Raw genomic sequence first — 21,461 nt, 5'->3', positions numbered from 1 at the left:
AACACTAGTCCCCCTCTCCACTGGAATTAAGTTCTGGGTGGGCACATTTCCTTGCCACTCACAATTGAGGCCCTTAAGTGGTTAATTCATGACACTTAAGAATTATTTAAGGGCCTAATTCTGCCTGGGTTGTAATTATTTAGGCTCCACGTGGGAGAACGGTGACATATGTGACCGGCAACCCAATACAATTTGCCTGCCAGGGTGACAGAGGGCTCTCTCACTCTGCACTAACTTTGTATAACTGTGGGACTGGACAGAGGGGAGAGGGGTGGCTGTTGAAGACTATATCCTTGTCCTTGATCCCAATGGCTCCTGTCCCCCAGATTCCAAAACATCAGAAGTCACACATTCCTCCAACAAATGAACTTGGTCTTCACAATCTTGGCTGTTCTTTTACTATGGCCTCCCCTGTCATGCTGTAGACTGAGAGAAATGCCACCGTCTTATTGGTAGGCAGTTCCTGCTGAATGGAACTTCTAACCATGGGAATTTGGCCTTAGAGGAGGACACACTGGTGCCCTCTAAAGTGATTAGAAGAAGATATCATGGAACATTCTCTGAAGTGTCAGCTTGTTTGTCTCACCACCTTTTGAGCAAGTGAACGAGACAACTGACAAAGCCAAGATTCTGCTCAACTTCAGTAATTTGTCTGTCTCCTCATTAAAATAGTGTAATGTGATTGGGCTTCCTGTGATTTTAAAAAGTGTGTCATTGCCCATGCATATTTTAATTTTATTTCTTGAAATTCATGAAACCAGTTCTGAAGTTATATTTCTTCGCTATCACTGTAAAGCAGATTTATAAAAAAATGGATATTGTGGAATAAATTGGAGCTATTTTTAACTATTTTTACCACCAATTTTCTTGCTCCTGGTACCTTTGGACACTGTACTTGCAGCATGAGAGTTCAGAAAGTGACTTGCTCAGTTTATGTTTCTTGTAAAGTTGGCTTATGTTAAATTGGTGTATAATCCACTGACAATTATGTCGTCAATAATAGGTCAAGTAGCCCTACATTGATTGGAAAATATTTTAAAGCTTAGAGAGCAGAAGGCTTTACAGAAAATGGAACTGACACCAATCTTTATAGCAGCCTTAAGGAAAAAAACAAACATTTATATGGCACCTTTCACAACCCAAGTGTTGGACATTTTGGGGATATCCCAAAATGTTTTATAGCACATTAAATACTTTTGAAGTGTATATATACAAAATGCAGCAGTCAGTTTGCTCACAGCAAGCTTCCATAAAGAGTAATGTGAGAATCTGTTTCGTGATTTTGGTTGAAGAACAAACATTGTCTAAGACGCAAATATCTTGCTTCTTCAAAATAATGCCTTGGGATATTTTATGACTAACTGAGGAAAAAGATGGACCATAGTTCAATATCTTATCTGAAAGACAGAATCTCTGATCAATTCTCTCAGTATTCCACTATAGCATCAACTTTGATTTTTGTGCTCAAGTCTTGGTGTTACACTTGAAATCCTGGTGTTACACTTAGGGCAGCATGTTGGCTCAGTGGTTAGCACTGCTGCTTCACAGTGCCAGAGACCCAGGTTCAATTCCAGCCTTGGGTGACTGTCTGTGTGGAGTTGCACATTCTCCCCATGTCTGCACAGGTTTCCTCCGGGTGCCCCGATTTCCTTCCACAGTCCAAAGATGTCCAGTTCAGATGAATTGGCCATTCTAAATTGCTCATAGTGTTAGGTGCATTAGTCAGAGGGAAATGGGTCTGGGTGGGTTACTCTGCGGAGGGTTGGTTGGACTTGTTGGGCTGAAGGGCCTCTTTCCACACTGTAGGGAATCTAATCTAATCTAAATCAGAATCTTCAGCGCCAAAGTTGAGATTATTATCAACCGAGACATGGCTGACTCAATACTCAATACGTGAAATGGTCTCAAAGAGAAGGTAGTTGATAATTAAGTCGATGATTCCTGTAAAAGTGGATTAATACTTATTGAGAAAAAAATAATCAGGAGCACTATGATACTAACATCACTGTTTTGACTTTATTGTTTGTAGTGATGGGTATAGGAAGGGTCCGGTGAGCTCAGTTGGCTAGGTGGCTAACATGCAGTTCAGAATAATATCAACCACATGTGTTTGGTCTCAGCTAGTGGGGTAAGCTAGTGGCCTCTCTGTTTGCTCACCTGACCCTGAGACTGAAAGGCAGTGGATGGATTACTGCAAGAGGAGATAGCTTTAGGATAAGGCATCAGCAGATAATGAGCTGAGATTCTGCCTTTAGCAAAAACACGCAAAAATAAAGGGATGGAACTTAGGTGTCGCTTATATAATGAGGGCAATCTCCCTCCACCCCAGCATAATTTTAGGGGTGAGTCAACCTCCAATTTGCTTACTGACTTCTCTTAGTTTTTGAGTTATGACCTGTTAATTAGAATGGATTCATGATATTACAATGAAGTTCCTGTCATGAATACAAATGTGGCCTTTGGACAGAGTTCATGGATCAAAAAGTTCCCCCAGTTTTCTTAAGTTCAGTGCACAAATGCTACCTGATTTGCTGACAGTTTTGAACATTTTCTGCAAATGGAATAATGGCTAGCTTTCATTCTGTTGCGAACTCATCCCACAGAGTGACTGTCTTCAGTCTGCAGTTAACATGTAGCCTAAATTTGCCAGTGATAAAGCGCATGCTGACATGAAAAGAGGCATCTGTCAATTCTCAAATATGGGCTAATTTATCCTTGCCATGGTGGTTCTTTTCTTCAGTACAATAACACATCAGGAATCATGAACTGAGGGGAGTAGAAAATCGGAAAAAAAAACCTTTTGTGCTCTTTACAGTTGGATTGGAATAGATGCTTTTGAACCTACCACAGATTATAATGATCCTTTCTGGCCTTCACACAATTCTGATACAATACAGCTCCAATCAGAAAGTCAACACCTAATCCTCAATTACACCTTCTCCCTAGTAACACATGTAATCTTATCAAATCATATACAATGTCAATGTAATGTTTGACTCTGAGCTGAACTTCAAAGCTGCATGCCATTCCTTACCACAATTTCCTGCTTTTGCATTCTGTAACATTTCTGACCTTAGCCCACACTTCCCCATAAAAAGAACCGCTCACTCTTTTTTGCTGAGCACCCTGATCTCTTTAATATTCATCTGTAAAAGCAGGCAGAAACTTTAGTGAGGACCTGCAAGGACATCGGAGTTAACACCCTGACAAAAACATTCATCAAGGGTATCAAATGAATCCTACAGGGTATCCTCCCCACCCCCATCTTCCAAACCATCCCAGTCCATTTGAATTCCTCATCAAGGATCCATCTAGGTTTACCATTCAGTTTATACCTAGGAGTTAATGGTGTCTAAATTTGATTCATTCAACTGCTTTACATCAACCATATCTGATAATTTTACAACCCATACTGTCAACATCCTGTCATGAGCTATACAGAATGAATTAACTCTTTCCACACATAATAATGAATTAGACAGAAAATCATCAATCAGCAATTATTCATTAGATTTGGATTAGATTATTAGTTAACAGCAATTATAATCAAGCATTCAGCATTCAAATAATTAAATAAGGATCATTGACAAAATAAATAATGCAGGTTGCAAAGGGTGTTCAATTGTGTCACAATAATTCAATATTAAGTGCTTGCTGATAACTACAATTGACAGCAGTCTCTGAGATTGATATAAATTGGTTAAATTGATTTCAGTTCAGATTCCTTAGATGAGTGACAAGTTAGAAACATTAGATTGTTTGTATTTTTAATGGTTTAAGGTTTATAATCTAGTAACTACTAATTTTCCCCTTAAATTTATACATTCCTGTCCTCATGAGCTGGAATGAAAGAGTTAATCGCATTACCTTTTTATGATTTTAGCATTTTACTCTTCAAAATAAAGTATTTTTGTAAATTTGCTATCCATTCTTTCTGAGTCCTCCACTACTGGTAAACATATTCATTCTCTTGTCTGTAATTGTATTAGTTGATTTAATCTTACCTCCCTTGATTTCTAGAAAATCAGTGCATCTCAGTGACATATTAGATTAGATTAGATTCCCTACAGTGTGGGAACAGGCCCTTCAGCACAACTAGTCCACACTGACCCTCTGAAGAGTAACCGACCCAGACCTATTTCCCTCTGACTAATGCACCTAACACTATGGGCAATTTTAGCCTGGCCAATTCACCTGACCCGCACATCTTTGGACTATGGGAGGAAACTGGAGCACCCGGAGGAAACCCATGCAGACACGGGGAAAATGGCCAACTCCACACAGATGGTCACCCGAGGTTGGAATTGAACCTGGGACTCTGGTGCTGTGAGGCAGCAGTGCTAAACACTAAGTTACTGTGCACCATTTCTTTCCAATTTGATATAAACACCTTCTTAACATATGAAGTGCTTTTCCTCCAAAGGCATAAATAAATAAAACTATCAATAAGCTAAGATCTAAAGAATAAAAACTAAATGCGAAGAACTAAGGACTGAATTTTTATGTTAAAACATGATCTTACTTAATCTAAGATAATAAAACATTGAACTGTGGATTTTGGAGGTCTGAAACAAAATCAAAAACAGACATTACTGGAGAAATTCAGCCTGTCTGGCAGCATCTGTGGGAAGAAAGCAGAGCTGACATTTCAAGTCTGGTGACTGCTCATCTTTATGCCCATCACTTCCAAAATATTCTTTGTTCTATTGACTGCATGAATGACATGTGTTGGAAGAGCTCAGCACTTTTGATCTTAACCACCTTCCACAGATTTACCTCCGAACCAATGGAGTATTGGTGCTGAGACATGTTGGATCATTTACTCCTTGACTTCTATCGGCTTGAATCCACAAAATGGTCACACACAGCTTCAGAAAATATAAGATTTAATCCCCCATAATGTGCAATAGGTGGATCTTTGTTCATGATGTTTTCTATACCAAGCGTGGAATAATGGTTTATGTAAGTTTTAAGTTTTCAAGATTTCACCAGTGTGTACCCCTTTCCTTTTCTTAGCATTCAGCCTAAGTACTGACCCATTTTTGAGGACACATTCAAGGTGAATGTAAGGCATCCTTCTATATTAAAAGAAAGTAATTCCGGCAACAATCACTTGAAATTTAGATAGACTTTCAGTGCTCCAACCTGTTGCCTTCTAACCCAGGTGTAGGCCAATCTGATGCTTACTGCAAGAAAAATCAAATAAAAGAATTAAGATTAATTTGGCAGCATGAAAATGCATAGTATTCTAACCAATTAAAACATATTTTCATGCCATGATGCACAGAGCTGTGTTTTGCCTATCAATGCCAGCAGGAAAATAGCATTTTGCTCTGAAATATTAATTTCAGGACATATCTTTTGAAGCTCCTGGCACGAAAAATGGTCACTTCTCAAATTATCTGATTGGATGGCCAGGCTATCATGCACCTATTACCAACAAAAACTGGTCGAGGCAGTTTTATTTATTCGCTTTACAAAACCTGACAAACTGTGGGTAGATTTAAAAGAACATTCAAGCCAATAGCAGTTTTCTTGCTCCACTGTCTGTCAATTCATTGCTCAGTGTAACAAAAAATGTTCACACTGTATTAATATTAACTTGGAAGTGCTAATGAGGGAACTAGGCAATAACAGGCTAAGCACAAGTAGTTAAAGAGTGGGATCTTTGGGGAGATAAAAAATAGTAGATAATGTAATAAGTGAAATGAGAAACAGTAAAGCTGCTGGGAGAGACTGTATTTCAAATGAAATTATACAGATTGCAGATTGAAGAGAAGTATTAACACCTTGTTTAATGAGATAATCAGGGTTGAAGTAGTCACTGTGGAATTCAATATAAGTTGCTTCCTTGTTTGGTTTATTCCATCTTGGTTTTCTTCATCCTTGCAGCTTGACTGTTAAGTTGTCTTTTCCTTGATTTTTTTTTTGAATTGACAGAGTTAATAATGATGCTGAGTAAATGTTGCTTTCATCATGAGTTACCTGGAATAACATTAAAATCAGAAACATAAGACTTTGTTATCCACATTTCCTGTGTGAAAGAAAAATAAATCCATATTATTATGTTTAACACAATTCTGATACACATGGTATTCACCTTGAGCTCATAAAGACTTCACTTGGCTAAGACAAAACAGAATCTTGCAGAACACAAAAAAGATTTTACCTTTTGAGTGCTGTAGCATAGTTATCCAGAGAAGTCTTGCTAATTTAGATGTGATGTATGACATGTAACGCATTGCTTCATCAGAATGGTAAATTAGAGTCATAGAGTCATAGAGATGTACAGTACGGAAACAGACCTTTTGGTTCAACTAGTCCATGCCGACCATGCAATCTAGTCCCACCTGCTAGCACCTGACCCATATTCCTCCAAACCCTTCCTATTCATATACCCATCCAGATGCCTTTTAAATGTTGCAATTGTACCAGCCTCCACTACTTCCTCTGGCATCTCATTCCATAGACGTACCACTGTCTGTGTGAAAAAGTTGCCCCTTAGGTGTCTTTTATATCTTTCCCCTCTCACCCTAAACCTAGCCCTCTAATTCTGGACTCCTCCACCCCAGGGAAAATCTTTAACTATTTATCCTTTCCATGCCCCTCATGATTTTATAAACCTCTATAAGGTCACCCCTCAGCCTCCGATGCTCCAGGGAAAACAGCCTTAGCCTGTTCATCCTCTCCCTATAGTCAAATTTTGCACATTTTGATGAAAGAAAAGGCTACTCAATTGGGAATAAGTAAAGCAATAGCTGCTTCAATGTCACATCAGATTGCACATATTCTCAACTTGTCTTCCACTCTTCTCCACACCATGATCCTTGCATAACACAAGCAACATCAGCCATTCACACCTGGTACGGACTTAGGGCTGAAGATCCAGTGTGGAAACACTTGACCTGAGTAAACATCATCTCTGTATCAAGATAAAAGGTGATACTAGGCTTAAGGAATGAGTTCATCACAACCCCACATTATTCCAGATTGGCAGAGGTAGTTTGGCTTTTTAGGAGTCAAGGGCGGGCAATCATTTATATACTTAATTCAACACAAATCTATTAGCCAAAATCTGACAAATTATTTTGCAGTTTTAATATCGAGACAGTGAATGTCCAAATATGATCTATCACTGTCTTCTCTTGCTGTTCCCTGCGTGTTCACTTCTGGAGTTCTTTAAGAATCTATGATAATTTTCCCCCTTTCTATCTGTTCATCTGTAGTGATATTGTAAGCCTCTTCACATTTGGTGGTGATACCAAGTTCTACTTCTGTAGCCTTTCTCATCCTTTGTCTCCCTCTTTCCCTCATGGCCTAAAGCTTATTTCAATTTCAGACTTGATTGAATCATGACTTCCTTCAGTAGAATATTTAAAAGACAAAAAAGTGTCCTCTGCCCCATACACTCATCACCCTTGCTATAGGTTCCATTCCTCTCTCCGGTCAATGTTTCTGTTTAAATGAGACTGCAAATTTGGCATAGTGTTTATACTTCAGTTTGACTTCAGATCTTACCTCTACATTACACTATTTGCATTCAGTTAGCAATGTTTGTGCTGTCCTTGTTGGCTTCCCATTTTCCCCTTTCATTCACTCCACTTAATTCAGAGCTCTGCAACATTTATCCTGCACTGCACTGAGTCTTGTTATCTTTCACTTTTTTTCATCTTCTCTTTCACTCTCATACAGAGAGCATTAAGATAGCTCAGAGCAAGTTTATTAGATTTATACTTGGAATGAGTAGGTTATCTTATGAGGATAGATTTGACTAACTGAGTTTGTTTTCACAGGAGTTTAGAAGAGTGAGGGATGTATTGATTACAGTGTATAATATCTTGATTGGCCTGGACAAAGTTAAAATGGAAAGGATGGTTCTTCTTGTCAGTGAATCCAAACATTAAAAATTAGGGGTTGGCTTCTTTAGAACGAAGATGAAGTAAGATTTTTTTTCTTGCGGAGAGTTGTGCTACTTTTGAAAACTTTGTTTCAGAGGTTGGTGGGGGCCACTGAACATTTTTAAGGCAGTGATAGATACATCAGGCAAGGTTTTTAGGACTGTGTGGGAATGGTGGTATAGGATCTATCTGGCTTTGAGGGAGGTAATGTCTTGTCACAGTGAAGGCATTGGGGAAATGCTGGGCAGGTTGGCACTCTGGACAGGTTGGGACAGCAGGAAGTGCAAAAGATGATGGAGAGAAGTGTGAGAGATACTTAAGAGACCTTTGCTGACTGATGAATGCACTGTCCACTGGCCTACTGAATCAAATAGACCAAGGTTCAGGAGGTGAAGAAGGTTGATCTCAGCAGGCATCACTATCATGGAAGTACAATTGGTCTTAGTGCTCCTGAATTGGAAGGGGTCTGATTGGCCAGGATCCTCAATTGCCTGCATTCACTACTCCCCTTGAATAGGATGGAGCTCCTTTTTCACCAAGTCTTTAAAATTATGCTAGAGTTTGATTTGATTTATTGTTGTCACATGTACCAAGACACAGTGAAAAGTGTTGATTTGCATTCCATATATAGCAGATCAGGGTGGCAGAACAGAGTGTATAATATAGTGCTGCAGCCACAGTGAAAGTGCAGAGAGGGAGTGGTCAAAAATATTTGACAGGTCTATTAAAAAGACTGATAAGTCTGACAACAGTGAGGAAGAAGCTGTTCTTGAATCTGTTTGTACATGTATTCAAACGTATATATCTTATGCTTGATGGAAGAGAGTGGGATGGGAGGGGTCATTGATTATGATGGTTGCTTTCCCGATGCAGTGGGAAGTATAGATGGAGTCAATGGATAGAAGGTTGGTTTGTGTGATGGACTGGGCTGTGTTCACAACTCTCTGTAGTTTCTTGCAGTCTTGGGAAGAGCATTTGCCATACCACACTGTGATGCAATCAGATAGAATGATTTCAATGGTGCATCTATAAAAATTGTTCAGAGTCTTTATGGACTTGCTGAATTTCCTTAGCCTCCTGAGAATTAGAGGCATTGCTGTGCTTTCTTGAACTGTCGCATTGACGTGGGTAGAACAGGACAGAAGTTTGGTAATTAAAACTCCTAGGAACTTGACATTCTCGACCATCCCCATCTTGGCTCCATTGATGCAGACAGGGGCATGCTCTCCACTCCATTTCCTGGAGCCTATGATCAGCTTCTTTGTTTTGCTGACGTTGATGGAGAGATTGTTGACTTTACATCATACCACTAAGCACTCAATCTGTTTCCTGTACTCTGTCTCATCATTGTCTGAGGCTTGACCTACAATAGTGGTGTCATCAACAAACCTGTAAATGGAGTTGGGGCAGAATTCGGCCACACAAGCTAAAACTATAAGGAGTACAGTAGGGAGTTGAGTACGCAGCCTTGTGGGGTGCATGTGTTGAGGATTATCGTGGAGGAGGTGTATCCACCTGTTCTTCCTAATTTTTACTGTAAGTTTGATGGAAGTTGTTTTCATCTAGGGGAAACCAAACATTAGAGGCTGTGAATATAATATATTCATTAATAATCATTTAGAAGGAGGATTTTTACTCAGAGTGGCAAGAACTCACTACCACAAAGGATAGCTGAGAAGACTAGTGTAGATCCACTTAAGAGGAAACTAGTGAGAAAAAAGACAGCAGAAGTTACAGAACATTATATTGATAGGGTGAGATAAAGAAGTATATGGAAAGAAGCTTGCCAACATCATACAGACCAAATTGCCCGTTTCTTCACTATAAAAGTTATGCAAAAAGGAGGATGTAAAGTGCTAATTGTGCAGCAATAACTCTATGCAACTGTTCAGATGACGTGACAGGTTAGGAGACTATATTGCTAATTTAAAGGGGCAGTGTTTTCATAACAAATGCTGAGCAGTTTCTTTACTCACTACCTCACCTCTCATGAAGGCATTGAATTCTTTCCGTGATTGGGCTCCAAGTGACTTTTGGTGCTGTCTAATCCTTTACTGATGTAACCATTATTTATTTTGAATTCCTGAACAATGGATGTTGATAAGTACCTTGAGCACAGGGCAATGTAAATGTACTTGAGTCACACCCACTGTCCCCACAGTAGCTTGGATTGGATGTAGATTAGATTAGGTTTTCTAGGTTAGATAGATTCCCTACAGTGTGGAAACAAGCCCTTTGGCCCAACTAGTCCACACCAACCCTCTGAAGAGTAACCCACCATTTCCCTCTGACTAATACACCTAACACTACAGGCAATTTAGCATGTCCAATTCACCTGACTTGCACATCTTTGGACAGTGGGAGGAAACCGGAGCATCCAGACGAAACCTACGCAGGCATGGGGAGAATGTGCAAACTCCACACAGACAGTCTCCTGAGGCTGGAATTGAACCTGGAACCCTGGTGATGTGAGGCAGCAGTGCTAACCACTGAGCCACCATGCAGCCCCAATGTAATTGGATTGCGATCAGTAAAATCCCAGCCAATCCTCTTCTCCTTAATTTGGATATTTAAAGTAATTTTTAGTTCTCCTACTGTGCTATGACTGAGATTAGCTAACTGGCTATCATGTAGGTTTATTGTTGTAACACTGTCCCTGGACTGAAACATGAACTTCTGAGGATAGGCTGAGAGTACTTACAAGGAGAAAGTGAGGACTGCAGATGCTGGAGATCAGAATCAAGCGGGGGGTGCTGGAAAAGCACAGCAAGTCAGGCAGCATCCAAGAAGCAGGGGAATCAACCTTTCAGGAAAGAACCCTTCATCAGGGACGAGGCTGAGAACTCTTTCTGTTGAGTCACTGGGGAGAATAAGAAGCTTTTTTCATTTTGTTTCTGGATAAGCAGCACAGAGGCTTAATTTACAACAAATCATATCATTTCAGTGCTTCTGTTTTCATTAACTATGAGGCAAATAATACAAAGTGCTTCTTTTTCCCTCTTCCGTACACCAATCCTGATCCCAGTGGTTAGCACTGCTGCCTCACAGCGCTAGGGACCCAGGTTCGATTCCAACCTCAGGTGACTGTGTGGAGTTAGAACATTCTCCCCGTGTCTGCATGGGTTTCCTCCAGATGCTCTGGTTTTCTCCCACGTTCCAAAGATGTGCAGGTTAGGTGAATTGACCATGCAAAATTGCCCATAGTGTTCAGGGATAAGTAAGTTAGATGCATTAGTCAGGGGCAAATATAGGGTAGAGGGAATGAGTCTGGGTGGGTTACTCTTCGGAGGGGTGGACTTGTTGGGCTGAAGACCCTGCAGGAATTCTATTCTATGAGCTTCAAGCTATTGTACCATTGAATTGTTACAGCACTAAGGAAAACGTTTGGCTGTCACATCTTAACTTTCTAGAAGAAATATTGAGCAGGTATTGCTCACCCACTCTTTAACAGCACTTATTTTCTGCTTTATCTTACTCTCTACCTCTCTACACTCTGACATGGTGACAAATCTGCCATTTATGGAAAATTGTCTCAATTGTACCCAAACTAACTCCACCACGTACCATAGAGCAAGACGTTCCACTGCCGCCACCACCAACAGCTCACTACCGATAACCAGCATATCCGTAAGCAACCAATTCTTCCAGAACAGTTTTGTCTGTCAAATTGTTTCCATGGTCCATTTCTGTGCCCACCCTATTGAATTAGCTCTTCTCCAATTAAGTATTTTTACTTTATGATCCTTGCTTTGCTAAACCATGTTCCTTGAATGTTTCCTCACTGACACTTGGTCAACTTGATCCAACAAATTTTCCAGAACAGACCCAATTTTCTTTCCTTGCTGAGCCGAGAAAGAGCGTGATTAAAAAAATTCCCCTGAATAACAGTTTAGAAATTCTTCCCTACTCACTTTTCTCTTGGTCTTTTTAAGAGAACCATTTGGTTTTATTCTCAAAGAAGAAATTATTCAATTCAGTCATGAGACTGAAATGGTGCTTTGTACTTCTGCAACAATAGCTGTCGTTAAACAGGTGAAGGAGTTACATTCTTCTGCATTGGTCAGGATGACTACAGCTTCAGTGTGTGTGAGTGGGTAGTTAGTATTTATATAAAATTGCATGAAAGGAGTCATGAATCCTTATGTAAAATGGAAGCATGAAGAAGAGACTTGGTGCAGGGTAGAATGGTAATGAACATTGAAAGGCTGCTGCAGGAGCACAATGCTCAAAGAGTGAGGCACTGAGCTCATGGACTGGACCAGGCTGCATCTCAAGCCATTCCTGAAGAAGGGCTTATGCCCAAAACGTCGAATCTCCTGTTCCTTGGATTCTGCCTGACCTGCTGCGTGTTTCCAGCAACACATTTTCAGCTCTGATCTCCAGCATCTGCAGACCACTTTCTCCTCCTGCATCTCAAGAATGCTTTTCTTGCTCTCTTAATGCTATCTCACTTAGCGTCACCTACATTCTCCCATCACCCATGTCTCACCTTTCCTTCCCTTGCCTTGGCGTACCTTCCCATTGCCATGCTTGTTAGTCAGGTGCACTTCACTCAGAGCTCGAGGCCTTTATTACTGCTGTAGTGACTTGCTGTTTGTGCACATACAGATATCAGTTGCAAGCTGGTGGGGTGGGGTGGCGGTGGAACACCTTGCTGCATGGTACATAGGGACGTCAACCTAATGAGCCAGCTGCCTGTGTGGCAAACACACGACATATTTATTAAACCAAATGGCTATGTTGGAAGGTGGGAAGGTGAGGGGAGTGGAGTTTGCTGGTCCTCAGCCCAATCAAGGGGTGGACCATTGTCAGCCTGGTACCATCAGTCACAAACACAGTTCACTGACTGTCCAGGGGCTTGAATGTGATCAGGCATCTGTTTGGAATATTCAGGGTGAGGTAATGCACCCAAAAAAGTCTGGGAAATGGGCAGTGGTCAGTCCTGGAGGGCCTTTGCCCACAGTCAGGGAATTGTGTGTTGTTAGCTGCACAGACAGTAATCAGGGGTCTGGTCAGTTATGACAAGAGGCTGCTCGTCAAAGTCAATCAGAGGTCTGGAGCAAATACAGTCTTGGGGGTCTGTCTGTTTATTGTTAAGGTGGGTTCAAGATGATCTGTAGGAGCAGTGAGGGCATCATGGTGAAAAGGGGTGAGGGACTCAAAGCTTTGGGGTAGAAAGCTGAGGTGTTTGTCGAGGTGTGAATAAGAACGCTGATTGGGAAAATGTCAAACTATGTGGGGATGTATGTAGAACAATGTCAGAAGTTATGATAGGCTATAAAGATTACTGGCAATGATCCATCACTGTGGACTTCGCAAGGGGAGCATAGAGGCATAAGGTGTAATGGCCGAGCTGAGGTGGGGGGTGGGGGTGGACTATTTGAGGTGAAGATCAACATGGTGGATCTCCGCATGGCAGGCATGATTTGAAATGGATTATTGGGGTAACGTGAGGTACATGGAAGCTTGGCGGAGGGTGAAGTTTTGTTACCTGGTGACCAGGTGGAGCCCAGTGCATGTGGTTTCCATCATGTGCTGCATTGCTTGTCATCACTTGGCATTGCCCAGATGTGAAATGCAACTGGAAAATGTTCAAGACAATGCTTGTGGCAGATAGTGTCAGTATCAATTTGATGGGCAAAAGCATGGAATTCATGTCTGCTGGACATTAGGATATTGAAGGGACAAATATATGAAGCCTACCTGTGCATGGCAGAGCTCAGCTGCATCAGATTAGATTCCCTACAGTCAGAAAACAGGCCCTTTGGCCCAACAGGACCACACCAACTCTCTGAAGAGTAACTCTCCCATTCCTCTACCCTATATTTAGCCCTGACTAATGCATTTAACATTATGGGCAATTTAACATAGCCAATTCACCTGATCTGCACATCTTTGGATTGTTGGAGGAAACTGGAGCACATCCACGCAGACATGGAGAGAATGTGTAAACACCACACAGTCGTCTGAGGTGTGAATCGAACCCGGGTCCCTGGTGGTGTGAGGCTACAGTGATAACCATTGAGCTATCGTGCTGCACTAAGTTGCTAGGGTTAGAGGATTTGAGCTAAAGGGTGAGGATGGAGATTAGAGTTTAGAGTCCCTACTATTTGGAAACAGGCCCTTCGGCCCAAAAAGTCCACACCGACCCTCCAAAGAGTAATCCACCCAGACCTATTCCCCTACCTATATTTACCTCGGCTAAGGCACCTAACACTACGGGCAATTTAGCATGGCCAATTCACCTCACTTGCACATCTTTAGACTGTGGGAGGAAACCAGAGCATCCAGAGGAAACCCTCGCAGACACAGGGAGAATGTGCAAACTCCACACAGACAGTCACCTGAGGCGGGATTCAAACCTGGGTCCCTGGCATACCGTGCTGGCCATATAACAGTACAGACTGACAGCTAATTCCAGTCGATGTTAGCTGGCTGCAGGGGACCATCATGAACTGTAAATAGTCATCATGCCATCACTTGATTGGCATTGTGCAGGCAAAATGCAGCCTCTGTTCATCTTGTTTTGTGTTTGCTTTTGTTGTCTGTAAATAGAAGCTCATGTTTGGAATTGTCCAATTGCTTGTCTGTTTATGATGTTCCTCTGCTGGAAAATTTCAAGTTGCAGGTGACCACTGGTCTTTGGGAAAAGAATGACAGGGCCTCGAAGAGGGTGTTTAGAGGCGATATAGCCAAGAAAAGGTTATTATAACTCATTAGGTTAGTGTGCTGGAAATCAAGTACTGCTATTCATAGAGTCCCTATGAAGTCCCTATGAAGTGCGAACCGACCCTCTGAAGAGCATCCCACACCATCCTTGCATTTCCCATGGCCAATCCACCTAACCTGCACATCTTTGGACTGGGGGAGGAAAATGGAGCATCCAGACGAAACCCACGCAGACACAGGGAGAGTGTCCAAACTCCACACAGACAGTCACCTGAGGCTGGATTCAAACCCAGGTCCCTGGAGCTGTGAGGTAGTGGTGCTAACCACTGAGCCACTGTGCCACCCCACAGTCTTCATAAAATTGAAAGTTTTACCAAAGATGCAAAATCTCCCAATTTTCCTCACTTTCAGACCCAGTTGCTAGAAAACAAGGGCCAGGTTTCTATATTAAAGAAAATTGTCATTTTTTCACAATAATTAGACTAGCTACATCTAATTTGATTTGATTTGATTTACTGTAGTCAAATGTACACAAGTACAGTGAAAAGTTTTGTTTTGTGATCAGTACAGACAGATAATAGCAAACAAAGACATAGAGATCAAAGACTTGGACAGAGTGAGGCATATAGGTTACACTGCACAGGAGGTGTGTAAAGCAAGATCAGCAATAACAAGATCAACATTATTTGAAGTTAGAGAGTCCATTCATCAGTCTAACAATGGCAGGGAAGAAACTGTTCTTGAACCTGTTGGTGTGTGTGTTCTGTAGCTTCTACCTCATGGAAGAGGTTGTAGGTGAGCATTACTGGGGACGTCTGTAAAAGTTGGTGAGGGTCCTTATGGACATGCCAAATTTCCTAAGCTACCTGAGGAAGAAGAGGCATTGTTGTGCCTTCTTAACTGAGGCATCTAAGTGGTCCAGACATGTTGTCAGTTACAGGTAAAATTTTGGCATATAACATCATCAGTTAAAGCTCTAATCCCCTTGTTACCACCCTCCCCCCTCCTCAACACATGCGCGCGCACACACACTCAGGCTGACAGACAAGTAGGTAAAATAAACAGAGGGTAATATATGGGTAAGAAATCCCATGAGACCTCCTGATGAGAATTTCTCCAAAAATCTCAACACAACTCACACTTAGCCACAAAACGTAGGATTTAGCCCTTTGTATCTCAGATGGGACTTCTGCTGTTTGAAAGTTGATTGTCAACTTCTTGGAAAGATTACCCTGTTGAACACCTCTCCCTCAGCTATACATCCCTACGGCAGTGTCACTCCAACATCAGGGCAGCGAATGCAGGTTTACCTTGAATCCTGTGCCAAGGATTAGGGCAGGGCAGTCACCAATAACAGCAGCATGAGCAATACCAGCTGACTTCTCCTCAGCCATATACTGCCTGACAGAGAAGTGGGAGATGGTTTACCTAAATAGAGGAATCACCACCCCTCAAAACAGTGTCTACAGACAGAGGAATCGCTGTCTCAATCTTAGATCTTTACATCAGGTTCCTGCTGACACCTGAAGTTTTCTTGAACAATGCCTCCTTCTAAGTGTAGCTGTTGAATGGACATTGATAATGGTCTACAAGGTAGCTGCCCAAATTCCAATTGGTCATATTTTCAGCAATTTGAATGACGCAAATATAATTATTCAAATATTAAGCTTTCTGAAGTAACTGGACCCAAAACATTAACTTTGTTTTCTCTCCACAGATACTGCTGAGCTTTTCCAGCAATTTCTGTTTTAGTTTCTGATATCCAGCATCCGTAGTGCCTTCGGTTTTTGTTAAGTATTTAAATATTCTAATGTTATGTGTCCAATAATGTTTTAAACTATTTGAAAGTTGATTAAGATAAAGGGGCAAATAGCGATGGGTCGTTGACGGTGATGAGCTGGTTTAGTACTAATGGACTCTATTGAAGCTATATCTTTCTTATTTTTCCTTATTAAATTATTCAAAATGGCACAGTTTTGTGGTGACAAATGAAAGCTTTCCACTGTATTTTACTGTATTCTTACTGAAAGTACGTATGACAATAAAATCAAAAGCAAATCAATCAAGCTTGCCTTTGTTGGTCAGAATATTGAGTGTAGGAATTTGAAGGTTATGTTGCCGCTGTACAACACATTGGTTAGGCCACATAGGGAATATTCTGTGCAATTCTGATCTCCTTCTAGAGGAAGGATGTTGTGAAACTTAAAAGGGTTTAGAAAAGATTTACAGGCTTGTTTCCAAAGTTAGAGGGTTTAAACTGTTGTGAGAGGCTGAATAGGGTGGGGCTGTTTTCCCTCGAGCGTCGGAAGCTGAGGAGTGACCTTATCGAGGTTTATAAAATCATGAGGTACATGGATAGGATAAATAGGCAAGTCCAGAACTAAAGGGTTTAGGATGAGAGGAGAAAGATTAAAAAGGGACGTAAGGGCAACTTTTTCACACAAACTGTGGTGTGTGTATGGAATGAGCTGCGAGAGGAAGTGGTGGAGGCTGGTACAATTGCAACATTTAAAAGGCATCATGAATAGGAAGGGTTTGGAGGGATATGGGCCATGTACTGGCAAATGGGGCTAGATTAGGTTAGAATATCTGGTTGGCATGGACGAGTTGGACCGTAGTGTCTGTTTCTATGCTGTACAAAGCTATGACTCTAAGGTTACAAAAACACCTTCATTTTCCACTTTTGCCAGTTGAGTTCCTAGTACTTTATTCATTTGTGTGCCTTCTGTGTCTTGCATTTTCATTTATTAACCCATCCACATAATCAGTCCCAAACTTTTGAGCACTATTAGTATCGAATGGACCCAATAAATTTTACATAACTACTCGAAAATAAAATAGTATTTGTAAATCATTTATCTTATGGGTGTAGTAATTTACAACCTGCTTGCTAACAGTAATCGCAGCATGTGTGGTTGGTGTTGTATTTAGTGAATGCTGTCATACGGTGTTTTGTAGAATACAAGTTTTACTTAATATTGCCATGTTCATTTTCAATACATTGACTGACATTTGTATAGCACCCACAATGCAGTAAAACATTCCACTGTCAGTTCAGATTTCATTTATTATGCAACTCTTGATCCTCTTTTGAAGCTCTGCTCTTTAAACTTTATCATGGGCTTTCTGCTGATTAATCCCTATTGGACAACGCTTAATTTTTAACTTAGACACCTCCTCAAATAATTTTAAGGATATGCAGCTGGCGGCTTCCTGTTTTCAAAATTATAATACTTCTGACTTATATATTCATGATGTTAATATTTTTAACATCTGTAAATTAATTTGGTGTTAATTCCCTTTTATGCACCAATATTTGGCACTGAGATAGAAACTTCTACAATTGTGCGGTTTCTAAAAACCTTATGGTCAGATTTTATTCAAAGTTTGTATGAATCTGAAGTATACTTTGGAAATTAGTTATATTTAAAGTGAATTTTGAAAAAAAATGCCTGCTTTGAAGGAATGTAATTTTAAATACATATGCGTTTCCTTTTCTTGTCGTTTCAATATTGCGCTAAGACCAGCTGTCTGTAGGTGTCACTGTTGGGAACTGCAACACCTGCAGGCTGTTAGGCTTGACACAGTTTGAAATAAACTTCTGAAAATAGCAAAATAAACCATATTTTAGAGAGCAGTTGAAGATTATCCAGGAGGCTTATCAGTTGCAAATTTAATTTAAATTTGATGTTCAACATTAATAATTGCGAAAAGACGACAGTTATATTTGAAAATACAGTTTTAAAGTCATAAACCCAGAAGCCATATTTCATTTGAGTTAGGCTCAAGTTCGTAGATGGAGATTGTACGAAATGTTCCATTCTCACAGTTTCACATAGTCATTTATGAAGTAGTCACTAGTAAGTGGTTACATGTTTCGAAATTAACTTGAGTACAAATTGCTTCCCTATACTAGAAATGACTGCTATTTTTAGTCACAGATCATTGAACTCCAAATGCAGGGGGCTTGCACTTAATTGTTATCTTGACTGATCCGCAACTGAAGCTAGATTTTGTCAGTCTGTAGTCAAATTTGCAGACAGAGTTGTTTGCGCACCATTGCATGTAAGAGTGAACTTATTCTACCCTAGTAGATGAATGTTTATGGGCAAACAGCTGTAGGATAATAATAATGGCTGGAGAGTAGTGGAAAATCCAAGTGGAAGAAGAAACAGTTAAAACTGCAGGAGGAAGTAAATGTCCTTAGAAATGTTGTGTGGCGCACATTCACTTTTTAACTGAACAGTATATTAATTACATTTGTGACAAGTGACTACAGATTCATATTAAACAAGACTTAACAGAAATGTTGTGTACTAAGGTGGTTCCAGTTTAGTGTGAGGTTTTGCATACAACACAGAAAAGTAGTAGAAATATTATGATGGCCATTTAAAAATTTTGTGTACGTTTTAATTTTGTAATGATAAATTAAGTTGCTAATTTTGGCTCTGCTCTTTGTAGACACTGCAGGTTTAATTGCTAATTGTTAACAATGAATATATTTGCATAATAATAAGCTTCAAATTTACATCTTCAATGTGTTTCTTTCAAAGGATACATGATAAAAAGGTCATGTTGTTTAAATAATTCATGCATTATTGCAATAAAGGAGCTATTACTGTATGTGCCTGCATATATATTGACTTTTGAAGCAGAAATATTCAGCCCTGTGGAGAAATTAATTTTTACAGCTTATAGCATGCTGGCGTGCATTTTACTGACTAAATCATCATTTTCTGTATGAGATTTCTTTGAAGCTCACTCTACTAAACAAGTTTAGGGATTCATTGTCATTCTGATCTGGCAGTGGAGTCAATGCAGACCACATTAGGAAAACCGTAACATTAAGCCAATCTAAACTGAGCCTCAATTCAGTTCCCGATGGACATGAGTCCACAACACAAAATTGTCCTGGTTGCGGCACTTAATTCATCAATCTCAGTCTGCGCTGCCAGCGAATAGAGACTGAAAAGAAAAGAAGTGTCACAAAGCTGCTGAACAGGGACATTAATGAGGTCATAATTAATATCATTCAGCCCTACTATACCCAACCTCAGAATATATTATATGAATGGTAGCTATCCGTTATTTGGATGTATAATTTCCTTAAGTTAACAAGATCTCAAAATTGCAAACAATTTCTCGACATGTGACTCCTTGTAAGAAGTTGGTAAACCAGTAATTATGCTCTGGTTCACTCAATTAATGCACAACCTGTCCATTAATACGTGAACTTCTAACCCAGGAAACAGAAAGGTTTGTCATATTAGGCTCCAGGGAATTACTCAGGGAATTCATAGATCTTTGGAAAATGTGTCAGAAATGAAATATGTGGAACTTCAAAGTATTCTTCATGAGCTTGTTGTGTGCTTGCCACAGGTAGTTGTCTGTAGGTTATTGGAGATACATATATGTCAATTAAACAGACAGCAAAGTGAGGATTATTGCTTTACAAATCAGATAATGAGGCTACTTATCTGACAGATTTATACGTTGAGACCTTTCCTGTCAAAATACATATTGCTTTGTATGTCGAACAAACAGTGGCGTGAGATCATTCTGTAGGTGGAAGAGGCTAAGTCACTAATACTTAAGCATACTTTACAGTACTTTATGGTTCTGTACTAATATTTCAATATGCACTTCAGCAGAAGGAAAATGTCAGTTGGGTTTACACAGTGTCAACTAATGTTGGAATTATCCTGAAGGGAATGCTGGTTCAGTTTAATTGATAGCACCAGTGAATTCTACTATATACTTTGACATCATTAGCACCATTGTAAAGTTGTTAACATTGACATAGTTGCCATCCTTCATATAAACACCTTTATTTCTGAGGATATACGAAGAGTCCCAGAAAGTTGACATTTGTCAACATGTTTTGATTAAAATCTTCAACACTTATAAACAGGAGGATGGCATGAATGATCGTGAATTATTGAGTTGTTGAATACATTGGCACGTAATGATGCCTTGCTGTCTGACATTAACTCTGTGGAGTGCCAATCTGCTCTGGTGTTGTCCCACAGCAATACTTCTGAATTATTGCTTGTACTGCTTTATTTTAGTCATATGGAAGTAATAAAGTTGAAATGTCCTGAAGCCAGGAAAGGTAAATCAAGGGTTAGTTAAAACAAACAGAAAACATAGGTTATTAAAGATTGTGGGGACACCACAGAAACACTGCATATTTTATATCAAATTGAATTAGGGTGCTCTGGCAATGTACCTTGCTTGCTCAGCGATGTGCAGATTGACAAGATGAGCTCAGTTTTTGCTGAAAACATTTGGTGCAAACTGAAAAGTAAGAATCCAAGTGATCTGAGCTAAGTGAAAAGTTGGAATCAAAATGGCCAGAAAGCTTTTTTCCGTTGGGGTTGTGGCAAAGCTCAGTATAGGTCTCTTTGCTGTTTATGATATGTATCAATTATTTTTACTTAAATGTGGGGGACATAATTAAATAAAGTTTGTAAATGATATAGAAAGTGGTTATACGGTTGATAGGCACAAAGCTGTAGGATGAGGCATGGTTTTGGTGGATTGGTCAGCTTCTCAGGAATGTGACAAATGGAATTCAGTCCATAGAAGTGTGAAGTCATTTGGGAAGGGCAAACAAACCAGGGGATAAATATTAAATGGTAGGATACTGAGAAATGTAGAGTAACAGAGGGACCTTGGAGCGCTGATCACAGATTCCTGTAGGTCACAGGACCTGAAGATAAAATTCTGAAGATAAACTGACATACCTTCATTTATTGGTTGAAGCAGGGTGGATAAAAGCAGAGTAGGTATGCAGTATAAAACACTGGATAGACTACAACTGGAGTACTGTGTACATTTCTGATTTGTGCATTACACTAGGGATGCAAGAGATTAAAAAGGGTGCAGAGGAGA

The 21,461-nt window shown here is 40.1% G+C and overlaps 1 protein-coding gene across 1 annotated transcript in view; it reads left to right on the top strand.

Annotated features, from left to right (window-relative positions):
* si:dkey-288a3.2 (protein phosphatase 1 regulatory subunit 37) overlaps positions 1 to 21,461 on the top strand; it is a 97,461-nt gene that overhangs the window by 12,015 nt on the left and 63,985 nt on the right. The gene's annotated exons all lie outside the window — the stretch shown is intronic.

Source organism: Hemiscyllium ocellatum, chromosome 8, assembly GCF_020745735.1.
Source record: "Hemiscyllium ocellatum isolate sHemOce1 chromosome 8, sHemOce1.pat.X.cur, whole genome shotgun sequence".
NCBI classification, from domain to species: domain Eukaryota; kingdom Metazoa; phylum Chordata; class Chondrichthyes; order Orectolobiformes; family Hemiscylliidae; genus Hemiscyllium; species Hemiscyllium ocellatum.
This window is presented reverse-complemented; position numbering and strand designations above follow the sequence as displayed.